Below are 9,749 nucleotides of genomic sequence, written 5' to 3'. Positions count from 1 at the left end.
TCAGTAGCTTTTGGACTTCCTTTTCCATTTGGCCAATTTGCTTTTTAGGCATTCTTCTCTCATTGGCTTTTTGGACCTCTTTTGCCATTGGGTTAGGCTATTTTTTAAGATGTTATTTTTTTCAGTATTTTTTTGGTCTCCTTTAGCAAACCGTTGACTTGTTTTTCATGATTTTCTTGCATCACTCTCATTTCTCTTCCCAGTTTTTTCCTCCACTTCTCTTATTTGCCTCTCATCCTTTTTGAGCTCTTCCGTGTGGCCTAAGACTGATTCAAATTTTTTTTTTTGGAGGCTTTGGATGTAGGAGCTTTGACTTTGTTGTCTTCTTCTGGTTGTATGTTTTGATCTTCTTTGTCACCAAAGAAAGATTCTATGGTCTGACTTTTTATTTGCATTGTTCACTCATGTTATCAGCCAATTACTTGATTTTTCAACTCTTTGTTAAGGAAAGAGTCTGCTTCCAATGTGGAGAATGTACTGTCCCAAGCTTCAGGGTTTTTGTGTAGCTGTTTTCAGAGATACTTGTAGGGACCTGTAAATTTTCACTTCTTCCAAGGTGCTATGAGCAAGGGCAAGGAGTTACTCCTTTCCTGGCCTGGGCTCTGGTCTATGAGTGACGACAAGGACTCTTTTCTGCCTCGGAACTGTGAGGAGGATTCTCTGCATCACCACTACAAGCTCCACCACACCAATATTCCTCCTCACCCTGGGATTACCACCCAGAGCTGTGACCCAGTTCCAAGCATGGGCAAAGTAAGAGATTCCTATCTTAGCACCAGCAAAGAGATCCCTGCAATCCCCCTCAGACCAGCTAGTTGATTCCCCTTCTATCTGTGGGCTGTGAGCTCCCAAAGCAGCCACTGCCCTAGGCTGTGCCAGGACTGGGAAGCTGGAACTGAGCTTCTCTCTCACTGTAGTCATAGACCTTTCTTACTGACCTTCTAAGTTGTCTTTGGTGTTTGTGGGTTGAGAAGTATGGAAACCGCCATAGCTGCCCACGATTCAGTACCCTGAGGCCTGTTCCAGGTTTACTGAGGCCTGATCTTTGCCTGTGTGCCCATGCTGAACTGTGTTCCTCTCCTAGCCTGGTGCAATAGACCTTTCCAATCAACCATCCAGGTTACCTTGGGTTGGAAATTTGTTTCATTCCCTCTTTTTGTGGGTTCTGCTGCTTTAGAATTTGTGTAGAGCCATTTTTTACAGGTATTTGGAGGGGTTTGGGATACAGCTCAAGCAAGTCACTACTTTTACCTTGTCATCTTGGTTCCAGCCCCCTAGAACATTTTTTCATGCGGCTATTAGTAGCTTGAATTTCTTTCTCTAAAAACTGCCCATTCATATTCTTTGACCATCAGAGGTCTAACTTTCACTGGCCTGTAGATTAGTCATATTTATTCTCTCTTTGTTCTTCTACCTAACAGCTCTTTAGAGCAGTCTGCTTTGTCGGATTTTCATCCAGATCTTGCCCACTAACCAACCATCCCACAAAGCTCTGTTCTAGAACCTCTTTTCTTCTCCCTCTACACTATTTCACTAGGCGAGCTCATCATCAGTTTCCATGGATTCCAGTATGTCTATGCTGGTGATTCTCAAATGTATTTATCCATCTGTAAGCTCCCTGCTCACCTCCAATCTTGCATCTCCAGCTGCCTGTTAGACATCTTGAACTAGATGTCCTGCAGTGGAATGGATGGATGAGAACAGTTTGTTCCAATGGCTGTGAAGGAAATGGAAGTGAGCACTGTGGAGTGCTTAGAGCTTGGTCAGACATTGAAGATGCCAAAGTCACTCACTGCATGATAGGCCATTATCAGTTATCCTGACTTTTGTCTTGTCACTGGACTTTGACTCTGGAAAAGAGAATGAGGCTGACAACTTTGTGCAACTCTGCCTCAGTTAAATCCAGTTCTTAAGCAAGTCAAGATGTCACCCCGTGATGTTGTTGGCCCTCTTTGAAAACAAAGGACAAACAACAACCTAGTTATATAGATGTTGTTTCTCCCATTAGATTGTGAGCTCCTTGAGGGCAGGGACTGTCTTTTGCCTTTTCTTTTTATACCCTAGTGCTTAGTACAATGCCTGACACATAGTAGGCACTTAATAATGCTTATTGACTGACTATTTAATAGATAAAAAGTAGCCACATGATTTTCTTATAACATGGTATGGATAGAGAGCTGGCCTTGGAATCAGGAAGACCTAGGATTGAATCCTGCTTCTGACACATACCAGCTGTGTGATCCCAGACAAGTCACTTGACCTCTCAGTTCTGGAGGACACTTTTCTTTCAGCTGTAGAGAAAGTGTTGACCTGCATTAGCAAATGAGGTTCCAGCTCTCTATACTAACAAAAAGCAAGTAAGAAATGGTATAAAAAGGATGGGGTTAGTCACCTATAGATAACATTCATCCAAGGAGAGTTTATAAGTGTGTTGTTGATAAATCTAAGGTAACTAAGGAAAAAGGGCTCTGGGTTTGGAGCCAGAAGATCTGGGTTCTGATATGGTTCAGTTACTCCCTAAGTCCCCTTGGGTAAATCGGTCCTCTCTGGGCCATAGCTATGGGACTAGATAACCTTCAAGGTCTTTTCCAGCTCTAAATCCTATAATCTGCCCAAATCTTCCATTGTGAGGCTAAAGTATCTCCTAAACCTTACCAGTCCAGATGGAGCAAATGTAAGAAAAATGAATTTTAGAAATTGTCATCTATTAAATGACCAAAACAAACAGAATGATGGTCATCAGTGAGTCTAGGGGGAAAAAAGGGAAATTAAAGAAAAAGAAGTTCAGTGTTTGTTCAACCCCACTACATCTAGGTGAACTGAGGAAATCCAGTTCCTAAAGCCTGCAGGGTTGAAGTTGTGACCTGGAACTGCAGTGAGCCCACCAAGGTCCTACAAGACCTGTTCTAGTAGTCAGATTCTCTAGGTCATGGTGACTGTACCACATCAGTCTTTGCAATAAGAATTTTTGGGAAATTTTATGTGGATTACTGTTGCAAATCAAATCACTTCAAATGAATTAGAAGAGCTCAAAGAGAAAAAAAAAAGATCAAGTAAGGAATACCCTCCAAATTTGTCTCAAGTAATGAAGTTTTCAATATCAGATTTGTTTACACTGCATTGCATTACATTACCTGTATCACTTGTCAGCATATGTCTAAGGCAGAGGTAGGGAACCTGTGGTCTCAAAGCCACACGTGGCCCTCTAGGTCAAGTGCGGCCCTTTGACTGAATCCAAACTTTGTAGAACATTGGATTTCTTCAAAGTTTGGATTCAGTCAAAAGGCTGCACTTGGGGACCTAGAGGGCCACATGAGGCCTCGAGGCCTCAGGTTCCCCAACCCTGTTCTAAGAGCTCATGGGGGGCAATTCATTTTCTACATTATAATTGCAGAAATAGATAACCCTGAAAATTTCTACCCTGAAGAGCATCTAAGTAGTTGAAATGGGGAAATATTAAGGAGTCCACTGATCTCAACTTTGGGGACAGAGCTGTGTCAGGAGCTTTGCTGATGTGACTCCCTTTCCAGTCTTTTGCTAAATGACTGAGGGGTTACACAAATATCATCATTTGGCCTTTAGCTGAAGTTATCACAAACCAAACAGTAATTATATGGTTGGGATAGGGGAGGCAGCCAGACTTGGGAATGGTTAATTTTAGTTCCTACTTATCCTTTGGGGAATTGGCCTATAGCTCTCCCTGTGGCTGATTCAGTATCTCACAGCATACGCCCTTTCTCCGTTTTGTAGCTGAACATGAGGAGCAGAAGGAATGAATCACCAACAAAGCATTCCTATATACAGTATATCTGCATAGTTTTTGGCAGTCCTGAGAAGTCTCTTTGAAGGGGGAGGGGCACCAAGCCCCTCATCTCCACTGTAGTTAAAACCAGTACAAACAAACAAAAGCCAGCTGTCGAATCACAACCCATAGTACTGCCTGGGCTTGGGAAGAGTTTTTTAATACCAGAGTGCCAATATCTCCATGGAGCTCCTGACAGAAACAACTCTAAATGGGGATTCTGTTGCAGTCCTCCTCCCCCCTTGGAAGGAAACCCTAAGGCCCTCCAACTGCAGCCAAGGGCACTGTGTCAACGTCAGATTAACCCCAAAATGTTTCATGAATTGGGATTTTCAGTGTGGCTTTAGCCACACAGATGGATGGGGGTGAGGGTGGGGAGGTGGAGGTATCACAGCTGGGACAGGCTTGGCTATTCCAAGGCTGAATTTGGCAGGTATTTATTGTTCCTGGGGTCACTTTGGACTGCTCCCCAAACCAGTTGTCTGAGCGCTGATACTCAGATTGTCCATCATGGTATTTGGAGGAAATTCCTTATTTTCTGGCATTCTTCTTCACTTCTACTCCTATCCATCCCCCCAAATGCAAATGTTCTTTCTCAGGCTCTTCGGGGGAAGCTTAGGCTCTTGGTGCTGGTAGGAAATGGAAGTCCATTCAGGCCATGATCATTCGGAAGATCATCAGCTAGGCTGTAGGATTTCTTTGTTGTTCTGCCTACACCATCCACTGGGTTATATTTTCTTTCCTTTTTTTTTCCAGAGGAGTTTGGAAGGCAAATAGTGCTAGCCAACTATATTTACACAGTTTCTTAAGAACTGTCTCCTTGACTTTGGCCGTGATATTTGCAAGAAGTAAGCGAAGTGCTTTAATGTGAGCATGAAGATGGATCCATGCAAACCATCTCCACTGGTGAAGAAACAACCTGGAGGATATTCTATAGAATAGATGTTGACATTCTGGTCCTGGTAGCAATACTATAATACTAATAATCCTCTCACCTTCTTAGAATGCTTTGTGGTTTTCAAGGAACTTTCATATTCATGTTTTAAAAAAAGATAATTGTATTTGATTTTTTTTTTGGTTTTGTATCACCTGTATTTCTCAACATCTCTCTCAGAAAGTCATCTCTTTTAAAGTAGAAAGAGGAGAAACAGTTAAAAAACAAAAAAAAAGGAACTCACATATCAAAAAGTCTGACATTATATCTGTATTCCACACTCATAGTTTCCAGTCCTCTCCCAACTTTGCAAAGAAGAGGGAGGGAGGTGCCTTCTCATAGCTCATCTTTGGGGCCAAGCTTGGTCATTATTATTTCACAACATTCTCTTGCAATTTTTGTTTGCTGTTCTTTCCATTTCCATTGTATAGTCTTTGTGAATATTCTTTTCCTCATTTGTTTATTCCACTTTGCATCTGTTCATGAAAGTCTTTCCATGCTTCTTTGTTGTATTTATTATTTCATTATGATGCAGTAATATTCCCTTACATTCATTTCACATTTATCATTAAGGTAGCATGTTGTTCAGTTTTTTCACTCATGTCTGCCTCTTTGTGATCCCATTTGGGGTTTTCTTGGCAAAGATACTGGAGTGCTTTTCTATTTCTTTCTCCAGCTCATTTTACAGATGAGGGAACTGAGGTGAACAGGGTTAAGTGACTTGCCCAGGGTCACATAGCTAGCGTCTGAGACCAGATGTGAACTCAGGTAGAGGAGTCTTTCTGACTCCCGGCCCAGCACTCTATCCACTGCTCCACCTAGTTGCATGAAACAATGGAAAAAATTGCCAGATTTGTAGACTACCCGGGTTCAAATCTTGACTCTGCCCCTTATACCTATGGTGACCTTGGGCTAATCACTTAACCTCTGGTACCTTAGTTTCCTCAAATGTAAAATGAAAGAGCCTGGCCTTGGTGACCTCAGAAGTCCCTTCAAACTCCAGTGCCCATCACAGTGCTTGGCATGTGGTAGGTACTTAAATATTGATTGAAAATCTGTGGCCTGTGGTTTTATTGCATCCCCATATCAACTCTGTAAGGCAGACAAAATAGGGATAATCACTGAACCTTTTGCATAGGGCTGTTGTGAAAATCAAATAAAAAAAATGTAAAGCATTTGCAAACTTTAAAATGCTATGTAATTGTTAAGCTGCTATTATTATTATTATTCCATCATATCATGCCATCTCTCTGGCAGCTTCACGGAGGGCAAGTACACTGACCTGGGCTATAGCTTTGTCCTCCGATTCTCGGAATGGACTGTTCAGCACTTTGTGATTTAAAGCTACCACAGGGCTAAAGGGTGAGAATAAGAATGTCTGTTTCCTTTTTCCTATTTTGTTCTGGAGTAAGTAAGAGCTTTTTACAAAGATTATTGGCATTGAAGACTGAGACCCCGGGTTCAAATCCTAACTCTTCCACTTAATACTGACTGGTGTGACCTTGGGCAAGTCTTCACTCCTCTCAACCTGGGAGGAGGGATTGAGCTACCTTTAGGTTGGAAACCATTAGGTTTTCTTCCAACTATAAGCCTAATGATGCTAACTGACTAGCCAAATGACTGACTGACTTGCTCTGAGCCCCCACTTCTGTCAAGTGAGATCTCAGGGTTGTTTTGACATACACTGGGGAAGCATACTGAATAGTACAAAAAAACTAATGCCATATAAATATGAGGCATTACTCTATTAGGGAGAGCAGCAGCATGGGCCTTGCATATGAATAATACTATTAATTGGGATTCAAAGTGACTTGCTGTAAAATCTGAGGGCCCTTTTCTCACAAAACAAAAGATAAGGAAAAAGTTAATAGTCCATCAGAAGAAAAGGACAGCAGCAGTGCCTCTGATCAGATATTTCTAGTCCCTTGTCCAGGCCTCTAACTATGTTGCCCCACCCAAAACAAGGACTAAAGTCTGAACTCCCTGACATTTCAGTTCATCTGTCTCACATTCTGGGACAGTTTAGCAGGTCTGGGCGCGGCCCCTGGGTGTGCAGATATCTTTGTGCTCTGGGAGGCCTTTTATGTGTGTGTGTGCCCCTACTATATGGGGGCCCATTTTAACATTACAATTAGGCATGATTGACTGTCTCTGTTTATTGCAACTTACCACAAGGGTGCTCTGTCAGAATTCCAAAGCATTAACATGCCATTTTGACGAAGGAAATCAGCAAGGGCCTTTATGTGGACAGCTCCCAGATTTTTCTCTACACAGTTGTTCACATAGGGCCCAGGCCTATAAAACTCCTTTCTGTCCTTTAAGGTTTTGTCTTTTTCTGCCCTAGTCCAGAAAGTAATAACCTTGCTGATGCTTGGGGATCAATAGGGGAAAGCTAATCCTGCCCCCATGCTTCTAAGTTGGGTTTTCCTGCCTGATGGTTTGTATGTTCATTCCACAGCTGTTTGGATAGGGGCAGTTTGTTCCTGTTACACTGCACCTAATATTCTTCCGTACTTGGTCCTCAAAGTGATTTTGTTAGGAAGAACATGGGTAATAAAAATGGGAAAAACAGACAAATGTGCTTTCTGGTGGGAGAAACCTAAATTAAGACTGTAAATACTGGTTAACAAAACAAAGGAAAATTGGGAAGTCATTCATTGGTGACCCAGACAGGCATTTTTGTTTCATGATGACTTCATCAAGCAAACTAAGAGAAAGAAGACAAAGTTCGGTCATAGAACACCTGTCATCATTAGTGAAATTTGTTAGAGCTTGGGAGAATATCACCTCTGTATGACTGGAACTTCAAGATGCTAGGCTATGACTGTTCCTCATACTCAGAAACAATTAAGAAGTCTCTTAGGTACTACCTTGAAGATTTTTTTATGGGCCTAAAACCACTTATGGCTTTCTTCTGAGATTGGGTGGTATAGAAGTAATGCGATGCAAAGACCTGGATTTTGAGTCAGAACAGAAGAACACTAGATTTCAGTTCAAATTCCTACTTTGTTTCTTGCTAGCTATGTGACCTTGGGTGAGCTATTTCATTTCTGTGGTTCTCAGTTTCCCCATCTGTAAGATAAATGGGTTATATTAAATTACTTCTAAGGTACCATCTAGCTCTAAAAATTTTATTACTTTTCTTCATTATAAGGAGATTTCCATAACATTAGTCTTCTTTTCCCATTAGTCCTTCTATGAGCCTTTTGACCAAAGGGTTGAGACACCTTTATTTTCTCATTCTTCATTCACAGGGTCTGATCAAGTTTTGGTAGCTTAAAATGCCCTAAAGTGCTATGTTTTTGAGCTCTAACACTGAATCTCCCACAAGAAGACATACTCTGGGGACTTCCCTGGCAATCCAGTAGGGAGTGAAGGTGAGACGCTGACAAGCAGCTGGGATGAAGGTGGGGAAAGTCCTCTTCCAAACTCTGAATGTTCTGAAATGTGTCCATTATAAATTTCTAGCAAGAATTACATGTCAGAGTCCTCTAAATGTTCATCCTCTACTGGCCTCTCAGGGATTGTTGCCACAACACAAGGTTGTGGCTAGCATCCCTGGGACTGGCTTGGGGAGCTGTGTGAACATCTAAGAATGGATTATGAGTAGAGGTACCAATAACCTCAAATAACTGAGTAAAGGGCTTTTACCCAAGAGGAAATTTTCTAATAATGCTATGTCCTAATTTCTTCCCAGGCTTGGCTTTAACAAAGGTTTACATTTCCTATGGACCTAGGCCTCCTGAAAATAATTTTGGCATACAAGGAGCCCGTTTTCAGGTATTTTCATCAAAATTAGGGTTGTGACCTTAGAAGTTACCCAGTTCATGATTCTACTTGATATTAGAATCTCCCCTACAATAGCCACAAGCAGTCATCCAGACTTGCTTAGACATGTATGAAGATGGGGAGCTCATCACCTCACAAGCCTGCCCACTTTTGTTCTACTTTATTGGAATGCTAGGAACATTTCTTCCCATAAAGTGCTATAAATGATGAATAGATCCTATGGAATCATGTAGTTCAGCTATATTATGTCTTAAATAGTTTGCAAAGCACTTTGAAACTTCAAAATACTATGGAAACATTCACTATTACTATTTAGGATGTGGGGGTTATCACCATGAAAAAAATTAACTTCATGTCTTTTCCCTTATGTGCAGTAATATTTTATAGCATTCATGTGCTACATTTCCTTCAGCCATTCTCTAATTGATGGGTACCTACTTTGTTTCTAGTTCATTTCTCCCATGCAAAGTATGCTATGAATATTTTGTTGTACATGGGACCATTCTGCTTTTGAACTTTTTTGGACAGAAGTCTAGAAGTGGGATCTCTGGATCAGAGAGCATGGGCATTTTAATCACTTTATTAGGATAATTATAAATTGCTTTCCAGAATGGTTGGATTAATAGCTCTACCCACAGTATATCAGAGTTCCTGCCTTTTACATCCCCTCCAAAAGTAACCATTCCCATATTTGGTCATCTGGACCAATTTTCTAAGTGTTAGAGGAAACCTCAGTTTTGATTTGCATTTGTCTTATTAGTGATTTTTTCCAAATCTTTCATATGGTTAATAATTTACAATTATTCTTTTGAGAAGTTTGTTCATATCTTTTGGCCATATGTCCACTGGGGAATAGCTCTTGGTCTTATATATTTGTGTTAATTCTCAATATGTGATAAAGATTTTCCCCCCAATTGAATTTTCCTTCTTATCCTAGATGCACTGATTTTCTGTAGGTCTCCAATTTCATATAATCAAAATGATCCCTTTTTGCCTTCTGTGATCTTTTTCATTTGGACTCTAGCCACAACCTTGTGCTGTGGCAACAATCTGAGAGGTTAGTAGAGGATGTATGTTTAAGGGACTCTGACATGTAGTACTTGCTAGAAATTTATAATGGACACATTTCAGAAAACTCAGAGTTTGGAAGAGGGCTCCTTTCCCCACCCTCATCCAGCTGCTGGCCAGCATCTGACCTTCACTCTCCACAGGATTGCCAGGGAA

This window comes from Phascolarctos cinereus, unplaced genomic scaffold (assembly GCF_003287225.1).
Source record: "Phascolarctos cinereus isolate Bilbo 61053 unplaced genomic scaffold, phaCin_HiC Scaffold_2;HRSCAF=192, whole genome shotgun sequence".
Classification (NCBI taxonomy): domain Eukaryota; kingdom Metazoa; phylum Chordata; class Mammalia; order Diprotodontia; family Phascolarctidae; genus Phascolarctos; species Phascolarctos cinereus.
The sequence above is the reverse complement of the archived record's forward strand: the minus strand, read 5'-3'. Positions refer to the sequence as shown.